A 27,083-nucleotide genomic window follows, 5' to 3' on the forward strand; every position below is an offset into this window, starting at 1 on the left:
GACAGAGCATGAGTGGGGGAGGGATAGAGAGAGAAAGACACAGAATCTGAAGCAGGCTCCAGGCTCTGAACTGTCAGCACAGTGGCTGAGGCAGGGCTTGAAATCACGGACCGCGAGATCGTGACCTGAGCCCAAGTCAGGACACTTAACCCCCTGAGCCACGCAGGCACCCCGTAAGGTTTTGTTTTTTAAGTAATCTCTCCACCCGGCATGGGATGCAAACTTACAACCTGAGATCCCACATCTTACATTTGTTACTCACAAAAATAATTTCAGATCCTCAGTAGGCACTATTTCAACTTCTTAAACTTTGGAATTATCTCCAAGAAATTATTATCCTTCTTATGACATATAAAACATTTTGGCACATGGGTCTAATGAGCACGCGACAGGATTCTAGTTTGACAGTCAGCTCTGCTAGACTTTCTCAAGAAAGTCACGTATCGTAGCAATATATCGAAGTTTTATGACTTATGCAAAACGTTTTATGAATCTTTCTGATCAATGTCTCTGCAACTTCAGTACTCAGCTTTTGTATTGGTTTTATTGGTTGCTTACAGACTAATTATTTTACTTTCTCTAAGGCAGGTATTGTTGCCCAAGATACCAGACAGGTGCTAAGAATTTCTAGTTAGATTTTGGGGCTCATTTACAGAGTTTCATCTATCACCTCCCCAGTTTTCTTCCTGGTTTCCATTTTGAGTTGTAAACTATTAAACTCTTATTCTCTACCTCCCATGTGAGTCTGAGCCATGTCATTGTGCTTACAGAATTCCATCTCCAATATATGTTGTACTCAAGGCAGCGTGTATGGTGATGAGGAAATAAACCTTAGAGACAGGTAGAAGTGGGTTCAATTCCCAGCGCTGTTACTTGCTGGTCGTGTGATCTCGGAACAGGTAATAATGCTCACCTCATAGGGGTTTTGTGAAGAACAAAGAGCTTACTTATGTAAAAAGCTTAACAGTGCCTGGGAGATAGGAAATATTCAATATGTTGTAGCTATTACGGTCAATCCTCTTTACAACAAACTAACATTGTGTGCTCTCTCCCTTTCTCTCTTTTTGGAGTATTCATTGTAGCTTTTAACTTTTCTATCTCCTCACATCCCTTATTCTAGATAGATTCCTGCCTTTTGGTCACTGAAAGAAAATGTATTTGAACAATGGAAGATTCTAAAATAGCTCAATACCTCACTTGAAAAAAAACTGGTTTAGAGAGTAAGATGAATCTGTCACGTCAGTGTTATTTAGAGCTGGTATTTAAAATTGGCAGTTATGAAGTACATGATACATAATGAGACAGCTTGTCTATAAAACACACAGGAGACCATAACCGAAATTTTAGCAACATGTAGTTCCGAGGAGCCATATGATGGATTCCCTTAGCATTGCTGCAGTGTATCTCATGATATTTTTACAAAAAAGAAAAAAGGTGAATAAAGGCATGTTATGAAAATAAAGGAAACAAAAATTATGAGTATTGTAGTGCCACACTACAGAAGGAATAATATTTTTAATGGGAGTTGCGCACAGGTGTGTTACCGTGTGATTAACTTTCTGTATTGGATTGATTAGGTGAGTGCTTCTTTTTTTTTTTTTTTTTAATTTTTTTTAACGTTTATTTTTTGTGAGAGAGAGAGAGACAGAGCATGAATGGGGGGAGGGTCAGAGAGAGAGGGAGACACAGAATCCGGAGCAGGCTCCAGGCTCTGAGCTGTCAGCACAGAGCCCGACACGGGGCTCGAACTAGTGAACCACGAGATCATGACCTGAACCGAAGTCGGACACTTAACCGACTGAGCCACCCAGGCACCCCTAGGTGAGTGCTTCTAATTTGAGAAACATTATTGCTCCAAGTCTATCTTACATCATGTTAATACTTTTTTTGTCAGCAATTTCAAACATACGCAGCTAAAGGTGCCTGGCGTTACTGCAATATTTTTATCATCCTAAGTCTATTATTAAAATAGTTTTAGGGGCATCTGAGTGGCTCAGTTGGTTGAGTGTCAGACTCTTGATTGTGGTCAGGTCCTGCGAGGGAGCCTCCCCATCCCCCTCCTCCACCACCTCCACATTCACCTCCACATTCAACGTGGAGCCTCCTTGGGATTCTTTCTCTCCCTCTCACTCTGCCACTCCCCTGCTCATGCTCTCTCTTTCTCTCAAAATAAATAAATGAACATTTAATAAATATATTTTTAGGGGTGCCTGGTTGGCTCAGTCGGTTAAGCATCCAACTGCAGCTCAGGTCATGATCTCGTGGTCCATGAGTTCGAGCCCCGCGTCGGGCTCTGTGCTGACGGCTCAGAGCCTGGAGCCTGTTTCGGATTCTGTGTCTCCCTCTCTCTGATCCTCCCCAATTCATGCTCTGTCTCTCTCTGTCTCAAAAATAAATAAATGTTTAAAAAAAAATTAAAAAAAAAAAACTGTGCTTCTTCAAAGAACCTAATATTTATTGGTGTAAGACTCTCTCACTATGCGTATTAAAAATCCATTGACTGAGATATTAACTGAATCTCATACCTATTTGAAGATTTATCCATTAAATTCTTGTCATCCTCATCTCATTTCGCTGAAAGCTAAAAGATTAATTCACTTTAGCTGTCTCTTGTAAAGTATTTGTTTTCAGTAATTTAGGACAAATGACCAAAGAAAGGAATACATGACTTAAAGAAGGATTAGAGTGGTGGAAATAGTTGTTTCATGTTTCAGAGTGGCTTCAATCTCTTTTATTTTTTTATAGCTTAAGCTGCTTATTTTGTTTGACATGTTTTTTCAGTGACTGCTGTTGGTAGTACCTCTTTGTTTGGGATATCTGCTTTTATTTTCCCTCACTGACTTTGTTGGCTTTACTGTAACTCCAGCCTTTCCTCAACCTGCAGCCACACCTAGCTTTTTTTTTTTTTTTTTTTTTGAGAGAGAGAGAGAGAGAGAGAGAAAGGGAGGGAGAGAGAGAGAGAGAGAACGAGAAGGGGAGAGGGGCAGAGAGAGAAAGAGAGAAAGAGAGAGAATCCCAAGCAGGCTCCACACTCAGCACAGAGCCAGCCCTGGGATCATGACCTGAGCTGAAATCAAGAGTTGGACACTCAACTGACTGAGCCACCCAGGTGTCCCACACACCTGGCTTTTGATGTATTCTTTCTATTTTTCACACAGAAAGACTAATGTGTTTGTTTGTTTGTTTAATAGAAATTCTAGCCAACAGCTTGAAGGTACTGGTGAAAGAAATACACATTCATTGTGTATTCAGACCTCCCGGCGTATTCAGACCTCTATAGCTTCCTATGGTAGATGCCTCTGGGTTAATAGATCTTAGTCTCTTTGGCGTGTGTGTGTGCATGTGTGTGCGTGTGCGTGTATGTGTGTATATCTATATATACATATGCCACGTACAAATATATATATCACAGAAACAGAAATATAGCTGTGAAATAAGATCTTCACAGAACAAGAGCATAAACATCTAAGTAATGCCATCTTGGTATAGAATATACTGTGTATCTAAACAGCATGTTAGAGGCTTTTCTCATTTTCTTATAAAACCATCTAGGATGGATTTACTAGAAATGTTATCAGACAATTCTTCCTGATTATCAGTTTCTTTTTTTTTTTTCTTTTTTTTTACTTTTTATTTATTAATGAGAGAGAGAAAGAAACAGAGCATGAACATGGGAGGGGCAGAGAGAGAGGGAGACACAGAATCCGAAGCAGGCTCCAGGCTCTGAGCTGTCAGCACAGACCCTGACGCGGGGCTCGAACTCACAAACTGTGAGATCGTGACCTGGGCCGAAGTCGGTTGCCCAACTGACTAAGCCACCCAGGCACCCCATCAGTTTCTTTAATTCAATGTTTACGAGGGCATAAATGTCAAAATAAGTTGTTTTATATTTATTAATCTTATATATTCAGGTATTTTTATACTTTATGAATTTATGTATTTTACAAGTGAAAAGTGCAGGGGATTTAGCTATTCTTATGATTCCACCTATGTAAAAAAAAGTAGATAAAAAAGGTTAAAAGAAAATACATAAAATGATAAACTAGATGTCTGGGGGTATTTTTCCTTCATGTTATTTTCATGTCATTAAAAAATTCTCTATAATTATCTTAACAATTTGCAAAAAATAAGTACCATTGATTTAGCATGTTTATAGAACTCTGGTGATTTTTAGTATATTTGATGATTATTGTAAAGGTTTCTAGTCTAAATGCAATAATTTAACATTTTATATTTTAGATATAATTTCAGTTTGTTCCTTTTGAAAAAGAAAGTTTGTCCCACAGCCTTCTCAAAATAAGATCAAAAGGTACTGAGTCAAAGTGAACCAACTTTAAAATACTCTCAAAAAATATCTTGCATATTATTTATTTCTACATTACATATGCATATTGCTATAGTAATATATAATGTACATTATAAATAGTGCACAGAATTTTTTTTAAGTTTATTTTTTATATGTAGAGAGAGTGTGTGGGAGGAACAGAGAAAGAGACAGACAGACAGACAGACAGACAGAGACAGAGAATCCTGAACACTGATAGTATGGAAGCCGGATGTAGGGCTTGAATTCATGAACCATGAGATCATGACCCGAGCCAAAATCAAGAGTCAGACACATTAACCGACTGAGCCACCCAGGTGCCCCAATACACAGATATTTTTAAGCATGAAATAAAAATATCAGTAGACATGTGATAGTTTCTTCTGATATCCCCAGTGGATTGTCTTGTGTAGCCGTGAAGAACACACACCAGACACTGGAGAACATTGCCTTAGAAAACTAAAATAAAAGTTAAATAACTCAGGGTTTCACACTTATTTACATTCTGTTTTCTTTTCCATCATTAAAAAAATGTCTTTTGAAAGTAAATCCACACTGGGTGTGGAGCCTGCTTAAGATTCTCTCTCTCCCACTGCCCCTCGCCCACTTGCAAGCGGGAATACAGGTGCATGGATGTGCAGTCCCTCTCTCTCTCTCAAAAAAAAAAAAAAAAGAATACTGAAAGTCTCTGAATTCCTGAGAGGTCACATAGGGAGAAAAAATGATAAATGTTTCAACATGTTTACAAAAGTATATTTAGCTTAATATTAAAATTGCCTTAACACTGGAAAAACAAAACATTAAAAAAAATCCATTATGTTTCAAACAAAAAGTCATAAAAATCATAATTGTCCTCCTCAGTTCATTCAGTACCATGTTAATTCTTGTTTTGTTTGAATCTACTTTTTTTGCTAGTCCCAGAAATTCTTACCTAGTTCAGTTTTATAATCTTAAGGTTATTAGCAGCTTGTACTCAGTTCTTTCCCTCAGTCTCACTGAAAATGAAACACATTTGCAGGAAGCTTTTGTAAAACCATCTGAGTAAAAGTGTAACAGTCTATAAATAATTAAAGACTTAAAAATGGCCATGAGTGGGGCGCCTGGGTGGCTCAGTTGGTTAAGCATCTGACTTCAGCTCAGGTCATGATCTCGCAGTTTGTGAGTTCAAGCCCCACGTCGGGCTCTGTGCTAACAGCTCGGAGCCTGGAGCCTGCTTCGGATTCTGTGTCTCCTCTCTCTGCCCCTCCCTAACTTGTGCTCTGTCTCTGCCTCTCAAAAATAAATAAATGTAAAGAAAAAAAATATTTTTAAATGGCCATGAATAAAGATCTTACTAGAGTTCGTTACAATGCAATTAATAAGGAAATTTGGTTATTTCTGTGACACACAACATTTCAAGATAATAACATACTAGGAATCAGATTTCTGGGACTTTTCATTCAATTTCTAAAAATACTTATTTTAATAATATATCTACACAAATATAATCTAAGAGGATTAATATTGCTTATTTGACAATGCTTCATATGTAATTTAATGTACCAAATAAGTAATCAGTTTAATTTCTCACAAAATCTTTGCAGTCAAATGCTCTACCAATGAGCTATACCCCCTCTCACAAAATCATTGAAATGTTCAAGGGACCCTCTGGAACATTTCAATTAGATTGTAGTCAAAATACTTCATTTTAGAATTTGATTTTGAGAATTATGTCAAAAAATATCAAAAGGTTTGAACATTTGATTAAACAGAATCACAAATCATTATGCAACAACAGTAATTATCCATTTAACCAAAATGATAATAAAAGATACCAAAGGCAAATACAGAACATTACAGAGTTGTGAGCGAAATTTAGCTCTTTTAATGTTAGAACTCAGTTTTCTTGAGTAATCAGAGACCTGATAAACATAGGAAATAATTCTGGCAAATAACTTTGTTTTCTAGGCAGATAACTTTAAAGGTAAGGAAAAACTTGTTTACAATTCCTTATTAACAGCAGACCAATAGTTCAAGAAAACTTTGTTCTTTTCACAAAGAGCAAGCAAAATTTAATATTGCACCAGTCTACTTTTCTGTTTGTTTTTTTTTTTTAATTTTTTATGTTTATTTCTTTTTTTTGAGCAAGAGAGCAAGCTGGGAAGGGGTAGAGAGAGAGAAGGAGGGAGAATCCCAAGCAGGCTCTCACTGTCAGCACAGAGCCCAGTGTAGCTCCAATCCATGAACCTTGAGATCATGACCTGATCTGAAACCAAGAGTCGGACAGTCAGACTGAGCCACCCAGCATCCCACCAATGGACTTTCAATATTAAAACAAATTCATTTACTTAAATATATCCTAACCTTAGCCAGTACTGACCACACATGAAATTCCTTTCCAATGATATCTTCTCTGTAAACCTTCTACAACTTTCTTTTTTACATTCAGATTTTATCCTAAGTTTTCCCTCTTTGAATAACCAGCCTCACTTTAGGACAATTTTTCTTTTTTCTCAACAAATATGTATTTCTATTTCTTATACTTTTTCTTACCAAACACACATATCTTATTTTCCTTCCATGCAAAGACATTTCCTTATTATTTCCAGTAGGCCTAAATTACATGTATTAGAATTCTTAACTCTTGGAAATCTTAATTTCTAGTAAAAACTAAGTAGTAAGCAGTTGTGAACTGTTATGCCAGCGTTCCCATTATGGAAACCAGAACTACCCCTCAAGCAATAACAGCTGCCAGGACAAAGAATTCCAACAGCCCAGACCACTCAGACCCTTTTGAACCCTCTGGAGTGACCTCCAGAATGATCGACAACTTTCTTGCCCTTGTTATAGTACTAAAATCTCCACCTAAGGAGGAACACAAGAGGAACCCAAGCTTCATTTACATAACATACAATGTGTGTATAGACATGTTTCCTTAAGATGCATGGGAACCTTATGCCTGCCTCTACATATGATAACAAGTCTTTCCTATCTAAATATTAGTCCTAACCTAAATAAAAGGAACTTATCCAACTTCATGCAGGGAGTCACAGCTTTGGAAGTTATTCCCTGTGATCCCCTTATTTGCTGCAAATAAAGTTTCCTTTTTGCGACAACTCCACCTGTATAGTTTCTATCTGTAACTCACCAAGGAGTGAACTCACATTAGTTCAGTTACAAAAAATGAACTTTCGGGGCGCCTGGGTGGCGCAGTCGGTTAAGCGTCCGACTTCAGCCAGGTCACGATCTCGCGGTCTGTGAGTTCGAGCCCCGCGTCAGGCTCTGGGCTGATGGCTCGGAGCCTGGAGCCTGTTTCCAATTCTGTGTGTCTCCCTCTCTCTCTGCCCCTTCCCCGTTCATGCTCTGTCTCTCTCTGTCCCAAAAATAAATAAAAAACGTTGAAAAAAATTAAAAAAAAAAAAAAAAAAAATGAACTTACTTGACTTTCGATAAATACAGGCAGAATAGAAGTTTTATATTTAATGCTGATTACTCTAAAGACATATCTAAATAAGCCAAACTTAAAATACTTTAATATCACTACTAGGTACTTATCCAAAGGATATGGAAGTGCTGATTCGAAGGGGCCTATGTACCCCAATGTTTATTGCAGCGCTATCAACAATAGCCAAAGTATGGAAAGAGCCCAAATGTTCACCTACTGATGAATGGATGCAGAAGATGTGGTGTGTGTATATCTATATCTATAGATAAAGGTATATACAATGGAATATTACTTGGCAATTAAAAAGAGTGAAATCTTGCCATTTGCAGCAATGTGGATGGAACTAGAGTGTATTATCCTAAGCGAAATAAGTGAAGTCAGAGAAATACATATCATATGATTTCTCTCATATGTGGAATTTAAGAAACACAACAGATGAATATAGGGAGAGGGAAGCAAAAAGAATATAAAAACAGAAAGGGAGGCAAACCATAAGAGACTCTTAAATACAGAGAACAGACTAAGGGCTGCTGGCGAGGTTGTGAGTGGGGGGGATGGGCTAAATGGGCAAGGGGCATTAAGGAGCACACTTGTTGGGATGAGCACTGGGTGTTCTATGTAAGTAATGAATCACTAAATTCTATTCTCGAAATCATTATTACACTATATGTCAACTAACTTTGATTTAAATTTAAATAAATAAATTAATAAGATAGCTTTAATATTGAATGTTTTCTGAGATCACATGAACTTGAAAAACATTAGTTTCTATTTTTCTGAGTTTTAAAATGCCCAATTCTTGTAAGTCCTTGCCTTCAAAACAACTAAATAGAGCTCTTCTTTTTTTGAATGCAGTACCCATTCTTTTTATTTTTTTAAGTTTATTTATTTATTTTGAGAGAGAGAGAGAAAACAGGGGAAGGGCAGAGAGAGAGGATCCCAAGCAGGCTCCGTGCTGTCATCGAAGAGCCCAGCGCAGCACTTGAACTCACCAACTGAGATCATGACCTGAGCTGAAATCAAGATTCAGATGCTTAACCCTAATGGAGCTCTTTTACAAATTAATTTTAGCAATACTATCTGGAGGTAGAGAAAATATCTCACATTTACAACACATATGAACACACAAATAGACACATGCAAACAAAAATCTTACAGCTTTTGTTTTTTACTAACATTTGTGGCGAGGACACTATAGGCCCCATTTCCAAATATCTCCGTTTTCCCCCCTGTCCCCCCTTCCCCGATGGAAAACTTTTCCCTAAAATTTGTATTTCAAAGAGTTGCTCAGGGTGTCTGGTGGGTGGCTCAGTTGGTTAAGCATCTGACTTTGGCTTGGGTCATGATCTGGAGGTTCATGGGTTTGAGCCCCATGTTGTGCTCTCTGATATCAGCACAGAGCCTGCTTCAGGTCCTCTGTCTCCCCCTCTCTCTGCCCCTCCCCCACTTACATGTGCACACGGTGCATTCTCTCTCTCAAAAATAAAAATGTTAAAAAAAAAACACACAAAACAGAGTGGCTTTTAGGTCCTAGAGAAGATGAGGGTAGAAAATTTACATCATAGGGGCTGCCTGGGTGGCTCAGTTGGTTGAGCATCCATCCAACTCTTGATTTCATTTCAGGTCATGATCCTAGAGTCGTGGGATCGAGCCCCATATCTCTCCCTCTGCCCTCTCCCCTGCTCGTACTTGCTGTCTCTCTATGATAAAAAAAAAAAAAGGAAATTTACATCATAAACACATAGAGCATGTACACAAGTTTTCTCCAAGGTGGACTTTTTAGGACATCTTAGCCTCTTACCAGAAGTGCCAGAGCTTTGGCAAAAAAAAAAAAAAAAAAAAAAAAAAAAGCCCTTTTAGCAGTTTGTATTTTTAAAAGGTCTTTCCCCACCCCCTCCATTTTTTTTTTCTTCAGGCAGGTGGTTGTGGGCTTTATTTACATTTCTTTTTTTTGTTTCTTTTAATGTTTTTATTTATTTTTGAAGGAGAGAGAGAGACAGAGATTGATCTGGGAAGGAGCAGAGAGAGAGGGAGACACAGAATCCGAAGTGAGCTCTGGGCTCTGAGCTGTCAGCCCTGAGCCCGACGCAGGGCTTGAACTCAGGAGCTGTGAGATCATGACCTGAGCCGAAGTCAGACGCTTAACCAACTGAGACACCCAGGTGCCCCACTTTATTTATGTTTCAAAGACATGATCAGATTTTTTATTTCAAGGGACAGAGAAAGAATGTAAAAACTTTGTTTTTTCTTGAGCTTCAGGGTAATTGCTATTTAAAGTTTACCTTCCGGGGCGCCTGGGTGGCGCAGTCGGTTAAGCGTCCGACTTCAGCCAGGTCACGATCTCGCGGTCCGTGAGTTCGAGCCCCGCGTCAGGCTCTGGGCTGATGGCTCGGAGCCTGGAGCCTGTTTCCGATTCTGTGTCTCCCTCTCTCTCTGCCCCTCCCCCGTTCATGCTCTGTCTCTCTCTGTCCCCCCAAAAAAAAAAAAAAATAAATAAAGTTTACCTTCCTTTCCTTAAATACAGGACAATTTTGTTCCAATATCCTGATCTTTTATACTATCTACAAGCATTTTGAGAGGAATAGGTGAAGTTTGGAGATTGGTAAACATAGGTGGGCTTTGACCTGCTTCTATACTTGCATTTCTGGTTTTGTAGAGATTTGTAAAACAAAGACAGTTGTTTCTAATTCTCCAAAGAACTGGTAACAGCCTGAATATCAAGAGGCTGGCCTACCTTTTAAACTAAATTTGTTTCTTTTTTGTTTTAATTGTTTTTTTAATGTTTTTATTTATTTGAGAGACAGAGCATGAGCAGGGGAGGGGCAGAGAGAGAGGGAGACACAGAATCCCAAGCAGGCTTCAGGCTCTGAGCTGTCAGCACAGAACCCAACATGCGGCTCAGACTCACAAGCTGTGAGATCATGACCTGAGCCAAAGTCAACTGACTGAGCCACCCAGGCGCCCCTAAATTTGCTTCTGTATATCAGGAGATTTTTAACTAAAATGGGAATAAAAAGATTTATACCTATGTAAAGTTTGTGTCCGGGAGCAAGTATTCCTGTGTCCTCAGAGGTCATTCTAGCTGGACTAAGAATCATATTAACAAGAAAAAATCAAATTTAATAGGCATGGGAATGGGGAGTCCACATAGGCATGGAAATTCCAAAGACAGTCAAGAGGAGGTGTGTATGTCACTCTGAACTAAGGAGAAAGGGTTCAAGGCCTGGGATTTCAGAGGAAAGAATGCACTTCACAGGGCAATAAGAGCAGATGTTTGGTAATGAGATGCTCGCCCTGCCACACAGATGGCCACTCAGATAAAATTTATCTCTGTTAATAACTCTTTCTGGGAAAGACCCCCAAGTTAGAATTTTCTGTGTGGTTAAGGGAGGGACAAAAGTTTCTCTTGAGCCATAGAGTCTCAAGTGCCTTCAACTCAAAATAACCCACAGGCTGAGGTGGCACATTCTGAGGGGTCCTGTCCTGAACCCCTTTGTCTGTATAAAACATTTTAACAAAAGCCTTCTTTCTTTCTGGTTACACAATTCAACCTTGGCTTCTGTGAGCTCCTGAACATTAGCCTTCCAAATCAACAGTCAGAGGCTTAATCGACTGAGCCACCCAGGCGCCCCTAACCATCCAACTCTGATGGTTCAGGTCATGATCTCATGGTTCGTGAGTTGGAGCCCCATGCTGGGCTCTGCGCTGACAGTGTGGAACCTGCTTGGGATTCTCTCTCTCCCTCTGTCTCTGCTCCTCCCCTGCTCACTCACTTGCTGGCTCTCTCTCAAAATAAATAAATAAGCATTAAAATTTGTTTTCAATTTCTTAATTTTTTTTTTAATGTCTGAGGCTGTCACAGCCTGGTTACAGAGCCCTAGGAGGTAGGAGCAAACAAGCCTACTGCCAGTCTTGGGTGCTTTTGCTAAATTCATTTTCTGGCTTTCGCATTTACATGAGCTACCTGTATACTTTGAACCTAGAGACTGGCCAGAGTGCTCTCTGTAAATCTCTTAGGGAAAGGGGAAATTAGCAAAAGCAGATGGAACTGGATTTTAAGAAGGGGAATTTACGTTGGGTGTGAACATTTGTTTTTTTAAATGCTTATTTAATTTAGAGAGAGAGAAAGAGAGAGAGAGACAGAGCATGAGCATGGGAGGGGCAGAGAGAGGAGGAGACACAGAATCCAAAGCAGGCTCCAGGCTCTGAGCTGTCAGCACAGAGCCTGATGCGGGGCTCAAACCCACAAGCTGTGAGATCATGACCTGAGCTGAAGCGAGACATTTAACCGACTGAGCCACCCAGACGCCCCATATTTATTTTTATCTTAAGTCTAATGTCTGTTCTTTTATCTTGTCAAAGGAGTCCCTAAGGCAGGCCATTATACTAAGAAGACAATTGAGAGCTATCTATAAAGGATGTATATATATTTTAAATATGTCCAATTTAAAGGATTCATCATCTGGCCATTGACAAGTGTGATCTCCTAATAGCAACTCAAACCAATAAGCCTTTCAATGACTTAACCGAAGATGCAAGAGGCATCCAGAGAGAGGGCACAGGGGCTGCAGACCCCACGATCCAAAAGTTTACAACCAGAATTAGTCTAAGAAAGCAACAGCATCTGTTGCACAGGCGGTAAGGATGGCTTAGTGAACGCGGTGTCTCCGGTCGCCCACGAAAGCGCAAGACACCTCCAGTCACAGACCTGCTAATCTGTGACACTAGGCAGATGCCGCTGCACCCGAACTAAGGTGAATTTGCTCCGTGGTCAGTCACAGGTGGAGAGCACACCAGGTGGAGTCACACAAGGAAACAAGAATGTCACAGCAAATGACTCCCTGTGCAGGATTCAGCATGGTTCTTTTTTTGTTGTTAATGTTTATTTATTTAATGTTTATTTATTTTTGAGAGAGAGACCGAGTGTGAGCAGGAGGGGGGCAGAGAGAGAGGGAGACACAGAATCTGAAGCAGGCTCCAGGCTCTGAGCTGTGGGCACAGAGCCCGATGTGGAGCTCAAACCCACAAACTGTGAGATCATGACCTGAGCCAAAGTCGGACGCTTAACTGACTGAGCCACTCAGGTGTCCCTCATTTATTTATTTTTGAGAGAGAGAGAGAGAGAGAGAGAGAGAGAGCAAGCACGAGCAGGGGAGGGGCAGAGAGAGAGAGAGGGAGAGAGAGAGTCAGCACAGAGCCTGACTCGGGGCTTGAACTCACCAACCATGAGATCATGACGTGAGCTGAAATCAAGAGTTGGATGCCTAATTGAGCACCCAGGTGCTGCCCGCACCTTGAGTGGGTTCTTTTTATTTAGGGTTTAGGATGCATATTCATGAAGGGGAGCTTCGCCATTGTCTTTAAAGTGGGCATGAGTTTGCACAGGCGTACTTGGAAAACATGCCTGTATGTACATACTGGGTCATGGTAGTGAAGCTTCTGCTCCTCCTGGGACTGAGGCCTTAACGTTATAAGGAGGCAAAGGTAACTGTCAACTGTCAGTTAACTTGTCAACTGTCTCAGGTAAGGACTGCAGGGGGTCTTGCTTACCTTTGAGGTGGGGGGGTGGGGGGTGGTTACCACTGATTTATTGTCTCTGATATGGTTAGGCTATCTCCTGGCCTGGTAGAGATTATTCATTTTTGCATTCCTTTTGTTCCTTTAAAATCCTTAACAACTGAGGTTTTTGCATTTATTTAGAATTCTGACACCCTCTAGGAAGAGCTGGTAGGGCATATAAGAATCACGGAAGATAGCTGGGTGCCTAAAATGGCTTGTCTTAGGTCATGAGAGTTATGACTCATCTTTCTTTTTCTGGGAACCTCTAACTCTCTGCTTCCACTACTGGAATGGGACTTTCCAGCACTGACAAGCAATGAAGGCTGAGAGAACAAAGGAACTTATGGCCTGTGACCTCTCATGACAAACACCCCTAAGAGCTGGCATGTCCAGAGACTGAGAACCCTATTCAACTGGCCTGCAAAGTGCACCCTGGTAAGTGCATCTTCTGGATGGTGGAAACCAAAAAGAATATTATTGATGAAGTTTTGGGGTGATGGTGGGGTTCATGGAGCCCAGAGCCTATGGACAAGAGAGAATTCTTGAAGACATCTTTGGTGCAAAAGGGTAATTTTATTAGAGTCTGGGGACAGGACCCATGGGCAGGAAGAGCTGCACTGGGTCAAGACGGGGAGTCATTGTATACTCTCAGGTTGGGAGGGGTCAGGGATAGAGTAAGTCTCCAAGGAACTCTGGAAGCAAGGTTTCCAGGAGCTTGAGGGGGGCTAGCTGTTCCTAGGGAAACGCCATTTATTACCATTTAATAAAACCTCAGTCATGAGACCCTTCAGATGTTTATCAGGGGCCATAAACTTAGAGCATAATTGCCAGCATATATCTTGGGGCAGTTGAGATAAAGGAGGTAGACTTACAGGATCTGGAGGCTGGGACTATGTTAAGCCAAGGCTCTCTTTTGCTTCTAGCAAAGTGTCATCATCAGGTAGCTGAGCTCCTTGAGGGAAGTTACTTTGCCAGTTTCAAGGATTTGTCAATGGGCTGCAGGCAGTAAGAGAATTTAATTTTTCATTTGCCTTAGTTTCTCATATTACCATGGCGAGCACTTAAACCTCTTTCCTTTGTTCTTGGGTAGCCAGGAGTGTCAGAATATTCCTCCTGGGGGGTGGGGGCGTGCCGGCCTATATTTTGCCCTCAGCTTACCCCAGGCTCCCTCATGGTTATCACTGGTCACAAAGACAAACTCTTAGGGCATCGAACAAAATGAAAGGGAAAAATCTCATCCACTTTTTCTTATATGCACATTAGCAGCTCTAAGCAGCCTTGGATCTCCTGTAACCAAACTAATACCTGGGAAGGGTGTACTATGGGGTTGGGTATTGTGTGCTGTTTTACAGTGCACCAGGCTGCACGGAAATTTTGAGGTTGGCAGGTGACCTAGTGTCAATCTAATCCATTCCACGACTAACTTATCCTAACATGGGAGTCTTCAAGTTAGGTGGTCAGTGTTCTAACAGCTGGGAAAGTACTCTACCCGTGCTTACCCGTGGCTTGGGCTTCCAAGATGTCCCTTGGCAGCAGCCTTTACCTCATGTGCCCATGAACCCACAGCAAAGTTTCTATGACAAATGACATAAAAGACATGGACAAGGAAAAACAAAAAGACTTATCTGGGAGAGGAAATTGATCAGTATTCCACCAAATTTCCCAAGAGTTGCTAAACCTGAGGAACTAGTTCCACAGGTATTTTTCTCCTGCTAATCTAAATTAAGAAAGAAAAAGAACGCTGATTACTCTCACTCCACTCCACAGGACTCCACAGATAGAGATCTCAGGAGACCAACATGGTAAGAAATCTTACCTTCTGCTGGCTGTTTGCCAGATTTCCCAAGGATCGCTACAGCTGTGTCAGGGACAAGCCATGTGCAACGAGTCCAAGTATCTTGCCAAACAGTCCCAACTATTGAGGAGGAAGAAATTTTCCTCTATCCAAATTTCTTGATAGCTGGACCATCAAGAATTAAATTTACCTGAGACCGGCCGATTAACAGGAGAAAATCAAATTTACTTCCTATCTGTGGGGAGTGCACACACATGAAATTCCAAAGAGAGTCAGGCAACAGGAAGCTTATTTGTGACATCCTGAGGTGAAGAGAGGAGTAGGGGTCTAGAGATCCAAAGGGGAGGAAGGCTAATAGCAGGAAGGTGAGAAGAGATTGTGGTAAACAAAGTTTGCCCTGTTGTGCAAATACGTTTCTCAGGTAAAGAAGAATCTCCGTTCCTAGCTCTATTCCTGGTACAGGCTCTCCTGTCCAATGTAAATTTAGGCAGTTGAAGGGGAGATAAAGAGCTTTTCCTGAACCTGCTGGGTTTTGATTGCTTTTAATTTAGAGTAATCTTGATGCCCAAGTGGCCCACCTTGGGGCAGCCTGTCCTTGGCCCCTACAGAATTTTATGGGAAAAGCGGGAAATATCAATGAAACAATCAGGCACAGCCTATAAACTAGATGTTGCCAGAGCAAGGATAGGCCACATCTAAGACTCACGTTAATGTGCAATCTAGAGAGCTGTCATTGTGTAAAAACAAACGCCACCAGCTGACATTAGAAGAGGTTTTGGCTGCTTCTTTTCGCCGTCTAGGACACTCTTCATCCAGAATAAGCAAATAGTTCAAGGAATTTAAGCAGGAGCTCAAAAGACATTTCCAATCTAAATAGTCTCCATATTTTCACAAGAATGCCAGTTACAGGATGGGAAATTAATATTGACCCATCTACAGAGGGAAAAATATCTTGTCTCTGAAGTGCAAGGAACCTTCTTGCACTGATGCAAGAAAATACTGAGTAAGGTGTATCACTGTTAAATGTATAGTTAATAGACCAATCAATGTTAGGTCAAAGCCTACAAAGAAAGGGTCAGGGAGGTAAAACTAAAAGAAAAACACATCGGTTTTGTTTGTCCAGATTCATAGTGTAAACATATGGAGTAGATTATCTCCAGATGGAAGTTAAATGAATCAGCAGTGATACCTTGATGTTTAGAGTTTTCATCAAAATTATTTAGGAGAAGCAAAATTAGCTGATTTAACTTTTCTCTGCTCACTGGATATACAAATATGTACGTGACATAAGTGACCTGACACACACATTTGTGCATCATTCTTTTGTGTCAGCCAATTAGCTGCATTAGCGTAATTCTTCCTTTTTAAAGATTTATTGGGGGGGGGTGGGGAGCTATCAACCACATTTTTGGTACATTCCGGAAGTTAGAATGGACTACATTGTTCGAGTTCTTGGGCATGAATATGGCATTGTGGTTTTGGAGAATACATGCTGAATTCTTTAGCAGTGAAATGTCACAGTGCCTCCGACTTACTTTCGAACGGTTCAGAGAGAGAAAAAAGCAAATTGCTCAAATGCTATCAAGTGGTGAATGCAGGCAAAGATTATATGTAGATTTATCATACTATTATATCCCTTTTTTGTAGGTTTAAAATTAAACGTTGGAGGAAAATGATGTGAAACAAAAAGGCTCTTGAAGCTTACAAAACGGTTTTTCCCCTTGAACCCTTCTGTAAAGAAGCAATATGCGTAGCTTTAGAGGCTATTTAAAACCTGTTTTTAACTCCTGAATCATAGTTTGATTTGGCTGAAATACAGGTTTATGACCAAATGCTAAGCTTTGGTCTTCCCAAAATATTTTTGAAGGAAGGCAGTATAGGTAACTCAAAATGAATTTGCAAAATGGGACTCTCTGGCATCAGACCAGGGTGATAAAAATTGGAGGGATAGCTGCTGTAGGTAGAAAATACGACTAAATCTGGGCATGTCTGCTCATAGTTAAAACTGACATGCTAGTGTACACATTGGATTAATGACATATACCTGAAGCCTTAGAGGAATATTTACAAAGAGTTCCACTGTGTTTGTATCAGTGAGGGTCTAGGCAGAAAAATAGAAACCGCTGTTTGAAAGAGAGGATTTAATGCAAGGAATTGGTTACACAGGTGATTGAACACCTGAGGCTGAGAAGCCCTGCGGACAGTGAAGCAACTCAGAGGTAGCACAGCAAGAGGCCGCTCCCTCCTCTAGTGCAGAGGGGACTTTGGGAAGAAACGGTGCCATCAGAGCCCGAAGCTGGGGCTGCCCGTGGGGGCTGGAGCCAGGGCCCTGGAGGGAGGGGCTGCTCCATGGGAGCTTGAGCCACCATGGAGACATCCCCTGCCAGAGATGGGAGGGAAGAAATCTCTGCCTGTCCCCTCCCTCCTCCGAACACTCACCAGTGCTCCTCAATGGCCAAACTTATGGGGGGAGATACAGGGTGAGCAGGTTTGGGAAAAGTGATCTCTTGTGATAAAGAGCACAGAAGGGAAAGGGCAAGGGCTGGACCTGAGAGCAAGCAACTAGAGAAAAGAGAGGAACACATATTATATCTCCTTGCTAAAATTTCTCATATTCACAGTCAGATGTGGTAGTTATGAGGGAGCATGAGGCAAGCTGAGGGCAAAATACAGGCTAACAGCAACCCCCGCCACACCCAGGTGGGATATGTGTGATAGTCCTCAGACACTCCTGGCTACCCAGGAACAAAGGAAAGGGGTTTAAGTGCTTGCCAGGGTGATGTGGGAAACTAAGGCAAATGAAAAGTTAAATTCCCTTACTGGCTATGGCCCATTGACAAGTCCTTGAAACTGGGCAAAGTGACCTCCTTCTAGGAGCTCAGCTGCCTAGATGATGATACTTTTGCTGGGGCAAAAGAGAATCTTAGCTTCACCTTATCCCAACCTCCAGGATCCTGTAAGTCTACTTCCTGTATCTCAACTGCCCCAAGAAATATGCTGGCAATCGTACTCCAAGCTTAAGTCCTCCTGATATACATCTGAAGGGTCTCATGACTGAGGCTTCATGAAACAGTAATAATTGGTATTTCCCCTACCTCAAGGTCCTGGAAACCTTGCTTCCAAAACACCTTAGAGACTTATTCCATCCCTGACTCCCTGCCAACCTGACGGTATATAGTCATGACCCCAGTGCAGCTCTTTGGCCCATGGGTCCTATCCCAGCGCTTTAATAAAATCACCTTTTTGCACCAAAGACGTCTTCAAGAATTCTTTCTTGGCTGTCAGTTCCAGACTACCCTACCATCACCCCCAAACTTCATCAATAGGCTTTTAAAAAACAAGAAGAGATATGAAATTCTAGCAATAATAGTTGAGTCGATTTAAGACTAGTGAGAAAATACTAACATCTTTAAAAAGGTGGGGGGAGGGGGCACCTGTCTGGTTCAGTCAGTGGAGCATGTGACCCTTAATCTGAGGGTGATGAGTTGAGTCCTGCTTTAGAAGTAGTTATTACTGGGGTGCCTGGGTGGCTCAGTCGGTTAAGCGTCCGACTTCAGCTCAGGTCATGATCTCACACTCCGTGAGTTTAAGCCCCACGTCGGGCTCTGTGCTGACAGCTCAGAGCCTGGAGCCTGCTTCAGATTCTGTGTCTCCCTCTCTCTCTGCCGCTCCCCTGCTCATGTTCTGTCTCTCTGTGTCTCAAAAATAAATAAAAACATTTTTAAAAAATGTTTTGAAAAAAAAGTAGTTATTACTTCAAAATAAAATCTTAAAAAAAAAAGACTAATGAAAAAACAAGATTTGAAAAACAATGTATTCTAACTATATCTGGATTTATTCAGGATTGCCATAAAATATCAAATTTATTTTGCATCTTTAGTAAATAGATAACTGTCTTATAGTTATATCTGCTGTTAGTACTGATGGGGTTTTGGAGTAATGGGGGTCCAGAGCTGATTAAAGCAACTAAAACACGGGGATAAGACCCAGGGGCAGAAAGAGCTGCACTGGGGGTGTGAAGAGTGACTGGTTATATACTGTGGAGTTGGGGGAGATAAAGTCAAGAGGAAATTTCTTAAAGGGATTTCCATATGCTAAAGAAGACTCACAGATTACTGGAGGCCTTATCATTAAGACAGTAGGGAGTTCCTGGAGATTAGGCTATTGATAAGATTGCCTACCTTTTTCTTGTAATTCCCTAAGATATTTGTAAACTGATGGAGACTCAGGTCCTGTGATCTCTATCAGTTCAACCATTTGTTTTCTGTCCTTTCCTTTGTTCTTGGGCAGTCTGGAGTGCCTAAGGAATATCACACATATCCTTTTGGTGGGGGGGGGGGGGGGGGTTGTGAGCTTGGTGCCTTGCCCTCAGCTTGCCTTATGCTCCTTCATGAGTATTACCTAACTCATGTGTGAACAAAAATATCTGAAGAGTGGAATTGTTTTCCAGGAGAATTTATAATCTTACATTTTGAATACCTAGTTGCCTGAAGGTAGAGCACAGTCCCTGTGATATTGAAACAACTCTTAGGACAGCTGGTATAAACTATGGAGCAGTATCTTTGTTACTGTGTGTTTAAGTATCATTCTATATTCAGTTATCAACTGGCAGGGAGTTGTACAATATGACAATATCACAGAAGCATGGATTTAGCAGTAGTAAAAAAAAAAAAATCTGCATTATTTTTTTCTAGGTAGACCATTTTCTAGAAAGGGAAGAAATTCTGGGATAATGTTTTAGTCTGTAGACTACTTCAGGGGAAGAAAAGAAAAATTAAAAAAACAAAATAAAACAAAGAAGCCCCAAACCCTTGCATTTCACCAATTCTACTTCCCTCTGTAAAGAAAACTTCTCTGGGGAGAGAGAGACTGAAATGCCTCTTAACTTACTTCTGTCTCATCTAGACCTTTTTTTGATACTAGAAGCAAGTGAATAGGGATGGGATTGAAGGTTGGTGGTAGTGATGAGGGAGCATAAGGCAAACTGAGGGCAAGGCATGAGCGACAACACCTCCCCCCCAGCCCTCCTCCATAGACATGCTCCACCCCCACCGCCCAGGTGGGATATGTGTGATATTCCTCAGTTACTCCTGGCTGCCCGAGGACAAAGGAAAGGAAGGAAAACCAATGGTTAACTGATAGAGGTCACAGTCAAGCTTGACCTGAGTCTCCATCAGTTTGCAAATGTCTTAGTAAATTACAAGAAAAAAGGCCACCTTATCAATAGCCTAATCTCCAGGAACTCCCTACTGTCTTAATGATAATTCTTTGCTAGAGGGAAAAACAACTTTAGTTTGACAATAGTGAGGACTCCAGTAATCTGTGAGTCTTCTTTAGCATGTGGAAATCCCTTTAAGAAACTTCCTCTTGACTTTATCTCCCCCAACTTCATAGTATTTAACCACTCTTTACAACACTAGTGCAGCTATTTCTGCCCCTGGGTCCTATCCCCACGCTTTAATAAAATCATCTTTTATGCACCAAAGACATGTTCAAGAATTCTTGGCCATCTGCTCTGAACCCCCATCACGACTCCAAAACCCCATCAGTAGGATGAGGGAGAGATGATTTATATGGGAGAAACAACAAGATCTAGTTGGCTTCAGTCGATGAATCCATGCTTAGAAAGTCATCATAAAAGGCAGTCTAAATTAAAGATCATAAAAAAGCAGAGGCATTTTATTCAGCTTGCACAATCAAAAAAAATTTCAGTTATTTGACGTTAAAAATTGAGAATTTCAGGAGCACCTGGGTGGCTCAGTCGGTTAAGCGTCCAACTTCGGCTCAGGTCATGATCTTGCAGTTCATGGGTTTGAGCCCCGCCTGGATCTCTGCTGACAGCTCAGAGCCTGGAACCTGCTTCAGGTTTTGTGTCTGCCTCTCTCTCTGCCCCTCCCCTGCTCACATCTCTCTCTTTCTCTCTCAAAGACGAATAAACATTAAAATTTTTTCAATATAAAATTCTAGATTCTAGCTTCTCTTATACATTGGGACACTCTGGCCACACTAGGCCCTCATTCCTGTCTGGCAGACATTTGTTGGAGCATGTCTTTTCCAGTTCTCCGTGTCCCAGCTTTACCTGGTTCAGTCATGCATGCAGCTTGCCTGGCCCCTGCCAGTAATCCTCTTTTCTTTCTTCTTTTCATTTTAGACTGGATAAGGATTTGCACTAGTTATCGCCTCCATGTTCTCTCCTTTTATATTAAATCAGCTTCTATGACACTTAAGAGTCCACTTGATAAGTCACTAGTGGTATCAGTGAAACCCCAGCTCAGAAATTCTAGCAAATACTCCAATGATACATCATTTCACATTCTTTTTGAAAGTTGGTGATGCAGGCTGGCTGGGACTGAGGACCCAGAGGTGGGTCCTGCAGGACCTGCCAAGAGGGTGCCTTGGCTTCCAACAGGATGGAAATCAAACGCAGCTGAAAGGAAGCGAGAGTGGTTTATTGAAGACAGAGAGTATAGGAGCATGAGAGACTAAGAAAGGAGAGGAAAGAGAGTCTTGGTCTTTGCTTGGGGCCTGGGATTTTTACTGAGGACAGTGGTTTGGTGTATGTGACTTCTCGGTAATCCAGGAACGAAGATGAGTATTTAGGTGTTCTCCATGTCTCCTGTCCCTTTCAAGGACCTTCTAGCTGGACTAAGAATTGACATGAGACAGATTAACAGGAGAAAATAAATTTTAATTTTGTACGTATGGGGACTCCACACAGATGTGAAAATTGTAGACAGGCAAAACGAGGTATATATCATTTTGAACTAAGATGAAGAAGATAAGGGTCTGGGACTTCAAAGGGAAGTAATGCAATTCACAGGAAGATGAAAAAGAGTAAATGTTTGGTAAACAAATGTTTGCGGGTCCCCCAGAAACAACGGGACATAGAGGACTGAGATAAAACAAGATTTGCTAAATTCCTCCCTGTCTACCATACCTAGTTCATAGTATAATGTAGCCATCTATGGTAATAGATCTCTTCCTAGAGCAGGTCCTCTATCTAAAATGTTATAGGCGGGGCGCCTGGGTGGCGCAGTCGGTTAAGCGTCCGACTTCAGCCAGGTCACGATCTCGCGGTCCGTGAGTTCGAGCCCCGCGTCAGGCTCTGGGCTGATGGCTCGGAGCCTGGACCCTGTTTCCGATTCTGTGTCTCCCTCTCTCTCTGCCCCTCCCCCGTTCATGCTCTGTCTCTCTCTGTCCCAAAAATAAAATAAAAAATGTTGAAAAAAAAAATTAAAAAAAAAAAAATAAAATAAATAAATAAAATGTTATAGGCAGTTGGGGAGATAAGGAACTTCTCTGAATCTGCTGGGTTTTGATTGCTTTTATTTTTATTCTTTTTTAAAAAAATAATTATTTATTTACTTATTTATTCTTAAGAATAAGAGAGAGTAAGCAGGGAAGAAGAACAAAGGGAGAGAGAGAAAATCTCCACACCCAGCATGGATCCTGACGTGAGGTTCGATCCCACAACTCTGGGATCATGGCCTGAGCCAAAATCAAGCGTCAGATGCTCAGCCGACTGAGCCACCCAGGCGCCCCTTGATTGCTTTTTAATTCAAAATAATCTTTATGCCAAAGTGGCCCAATTTGGGGGAGGGGTGTCTGCCCTCGGCCTTTATACCAGTTACAACTTATTTGATGCCTTGCATTCATGCTGGACTATCGGCTTTTGATGGTAAAGATTCAGTTTTTTATATAGTCATATTCCAAAGTGGATAGACAAGAGGTTCACTGGCTCAATAAATAGATGAAAATATACAAAGAAAATTTTTGCTCAATTGCTGCTAAAGTAAAGCTACAGTAATCAAATATAAAATTATTTTTTGGATTCCTAGCAACCAGGACAAAGAGAGAAGCAGCCAAGAGACTTGGCTTGTGGCCTATCTATGTTCTATGATTAGTCTCTGTCCCAGCAAGCAGTGTGGAACAAACAAGCAAGCAAACAAACACTCCAGCTAACAAAGTCACTCTGGATCCCTAGCTGCCAGTGCCCTGAGGAGCAGTTGACGGGGTGCGTATCACTGGTCTGGGTTTCAGGACAGGACTTTGGTCTCTTGGAGGAACACAGTCAGAAACTGCTTTTCAGATGAGAACCTAGTTGATAAAAAACAAAACACCAGTCTTGTTGTTTACAATGGTTTAGGAGGTGGTGGAATCTCATAACTAGTCCCTGGCCAGCAAGGCTGGAATGGGACAAGCTTCATTTGTAGGAAGTGACTAGAGCTAATGTACTAAACTTCTCACTTTCTGAATTGGTCACAGAGTCTAGGGAAGGGTCAAGACTGCAATGGTTGCAGAAACTTTAATAGAGAATCAGGAGGAACATTACAAATTCTAAATGCAATACCAAACAAGTTATTTAATCTAACGATGTGTCTTATTGTGCCATAGTGATATGGGAAAATGAAATAAAAATAGTGAAATATTAGAGGGAAAGGTGGGACACGCTACAAAAATGCTTTCTCTCTTTTTTCTTTAAAGGATATGGTATAAGTTTATTTGTTTGTTTTGAGAGAGAGAGAGGGCACAAGTGAACGAGGGGCAGAGAGAGAGAGAAGCAGGGGACTCACTTGAAGTGGGGCTTGTGCTCACTGGATCAGGCTAGAGTTTACCTGATAGGGGGTTCAAGCTCACCTGTTGTGGGGACTTGAACTCACAAACTCTGAGATCCAAAGTTAGATGCTTAACGACTGAGCCACCCAGGTGCCCCAAAAATGCTTTAAAACTCCAAGATTTTGATGTAAGTTATACTGAAAATTATTCAGCAAATGCTCAGTAAGCTAGACTCCCTTATTCTGTGTATGCATGAACACCGTGCTATACAATTCAGGGACCCCTTTGAGCTCCCTCTGGTGGCACACTAATCCTTAGTGATTATTAAATATTTTCAAGACTTTCTGGTAAATTAAAAGAAAAGAAAGAAGAAAAAAGAAACTGTTCTATATTCATCAATTGTGGCTTTCATTAAAAATAGCTTTTTAGGGAACACCTAGCTGGCTCAGTCGGTGGAGCATATATGACTCTTGATCTTGGGGTTGTGAGTTTGAGCCCATGTTGGGTACAGAGATTACTTTAAAAAAATAGTTTTTTAGTTGACTAGTCTTAAGTATTCAAGTAAGTGAAAAATGAATTTTCCAGAAAACAGCTGCTAGAAACAGATCCATGGATAAATGGAAACCTGATGTAAGACAGAGGTGGCCTGGTAGATGAAAAAAGAAATACAAAACAACTGGAAAGTGAGCAAATTATATGATTAGATTTTTCACAGTAGAGGGAGCAGGTATGGGCAATAAAGATGGAAATATTCTTTTTATTTTTTAAAAGCACCTCACAATTAACTATATTCTTTAAAAAAAAAATTTTTTTTTAATATTTATTTGTTTTTGAGAGAGAGAGTATAAGCAGAAGAGGAGCAGAGAGAGAGGGAGACACAGAATCTGAAGCAGGCTCCAGACTCTGAGCTGTCAGCACAGAGCCTGACATGGGGTTCAAACCCACAAACTGTGAGATCGAGACCTGAGCTGAAGTTGGACGCTTAAATGAGTATACCACCCAGTTGCCCCAATAAACATGGAAAGATTCTTTTTTATTTTTTTTTAATTTACATCCAAGTTAGTTAGCATATAGTGCAACAGTGATTTCAGGAGTAGATTCCTTAGTGTCCCTTACCCATTTAGCCCATTCCCCCCTCACATCCCCTCCTGTAACCCTCTATTTGTTTTCCATATTTAAGAGTTTCTTGGGGCGCCTGGGTGGCGCAGTCGGTTAAGCGTCCGACTTCAGCCAGGTCACGATCTCGCGGTCCGTGAGTTCGAGCCCCGCGTCAGGCTCTGGGCTGACGGCTCGGAGCCTGGAGCCTGTTTCCGATTCTGTGTCTCCCTCTCTCTCTGCCCCTCCCCCATTCATGCTCTGTCTCTCTCTGTCCCAAAAATAAATTAAAAACGTTGAAAAAAAATTAAAAAAAAAAAAAAAGTTTCTTATGTTTTGTCCCCCTCCCTGTTTTTGTGTTATTTTTCCTTCCCTTCCCTTGTTTTCATCTGTTCTGTGTCTTAAAGTCCTCATATGAGTGAAGCCATATGATTTTTGTCTTTCTCTGACTTACTAATTTCACTTAGCATAATACCCTCCAGTTCCATCTATGTAGTTGCAAATGGCAAGATTTCATTCTGTTTGATTGCTGAGTAATACTCCATTGTATACATATACCACATCTTCTTTATCCATTCACCCATCGATGGACATTTGGGCTCTTTCCATACTTTGGCTATTGTCGATAGTGCTGCTGTAAACATGGGGGTGCATGTGTCCCTTCGAAACAGCACACCTGTATCCCTTGGATAAATGCCTAGTAGTGCAATTGCTGGGTCGTAGGGTAGTTTTATATACATGGAAAGATTCTTAACCTCATTAGAGAACAGAGAAATACAAGCTAAAACCAGTGAGCTACCATTTCATGCCTACCAGATTGGCTAAAAGTTAAAAATCAGTCAATTTTTGATGTTGATGAGGAAGTGGAGCCACAGAAGCTCTCATAATGCCCTGATGGGACTGTAAAGTTGATATTGACTTTGGGTAACAATTTAGTATTGCCTCGTAAGTTGAAAAAAAAAAAAGGAGAGAAAGGAAAAAAAAGAAAATACCATTTCTAGTGATCTGGCATTCCATTCCTAAGTATTTACCCCAGAGAATCTTTTAATATACACTAGCAGGCATGTGCAAGAAATTCTTAGTTGCACTGTTCATGTTACCAAAAACCTGGAAACATTATTAAAGGATAAAACTTGGTGTGTTCAAATAATGAAATACTATGCAATGATGAAAAGGATGAACCACAGCTATAAGCATAAATATGGATGAGAACCTCAAAATACTGAATGGGCGAAAAAGCTATCACAGAAAAATACTTAAAATATGATTCCAATGTATAACATCAAGGACAAGAAAAACTAAAAAAAAATATGACATAGGAATATATACGTAAGTAGCAAACGTGTATTTAGAAAGTAATTCTGGTGTTTATTATTCCTTAAACTATATATTGTATTCTACTCTTTCATCTATGATATATTTCATAGTAATAAGGAAAAATAGAAAGTATTGATTTAATTTTCTATTCTGTGAGAGTAAGGATTACCACCTTCCTCCTGGTCTCTGTTTCACATCATTATGAGACTAGCTTTCCTGTTATGGTATCCTTAACAACCAGATCCCTGCTCCAAACAAAACCAAGGCTTCCTGTTCACCATAGCATGGAGTATGATAGCTTGTGTAATAGAGGATTTAAGCTCCTCCCTAGTCTGATCCCATTGGACCTTTCGCAGCTTCTTTCCTACCACCTCATTTACTGCAGTGACATGGCTCAGCTCCCGGATCCAATACCAAGACATACTTTGAGTTTTCTGACTTCTTGGTCTTTGCTTCTGACATTCTTACTACATGTTAGTTTTAAGTCTAAAAACTGTACTTTTTATCACCAACAAGCTACATACCAGCAATAGCTGTTTTGCATTTTTAAAATAGGCTATTGTTAATATTTTGTAAAGAGGAAGATCATCACGTCTAAAGCAACAGACTTTCGTTTTCACTGAAAAATGCAGACACCGGTGTGTTTACCTGGGATTATCTGGTATTACCCTTCTGACAGAAGAATCTCTTGTTTAAGCTGAGCTCATCTTGTTTTTGCAATATGATGATAGAATTAAAGATCCTGACCACTCATATGAGTCTTACAACTATAATGGAATTATTAATGCTTTGTGTTTGTGCTACTTGCCATTGGTAACATAGCCATTCAGTTGATTATCAAGTATCACTAGAAGATGTCTTCCTCATTTTACAGTTTAGGAAACTAAAGGAAAGAGAGAAGGCTTTAATTGCTAAAATAGCATGGTTTGGTAGGTGGGTTTAAGTTATTGCATCAGTAGCAGAGATAAGAATGGCAACGACAATAATGTCCTGAACATAAAAGGCTATCAGGA

General features: G+C 40.7%; 1 long non-coding RNA gene across 1 annotated transcript in view; it reads left to right on the top strand.

Annotated features, from left to right (window-relative positions):
- Window positions 1–27,083, top strand: part of LOC131517333 (uncharacterized) — a 69,961-nt gene that overhangs the window by 29,205 nt on the left and 13,673 nt on the right. The window contains exon 3 of the long non-coding RNA XR_009264528.1: window positions 13,612–13,742. This is a non-coding gene — a long non-coding RNA (uncharacterized LOC131517333). The remainder of the gene's footprint in view (window positions 1–13,611; window positions 13,743–27,083) is intronic.

This window comes from Neofelis nebulosa, chromosome 7, assembly GCF_028018385.1.
Source record: "Neofelis nebulosa isolate mNeoNeb1 chromosome 7, mNeoNeb1.pri, whole genome shotgun sequence".
NCBI lineage: Eukaryota > Metazoa > Chordata > Mammalia > Carnivora > Felidae > Neofelis > Neofelis nebulosa.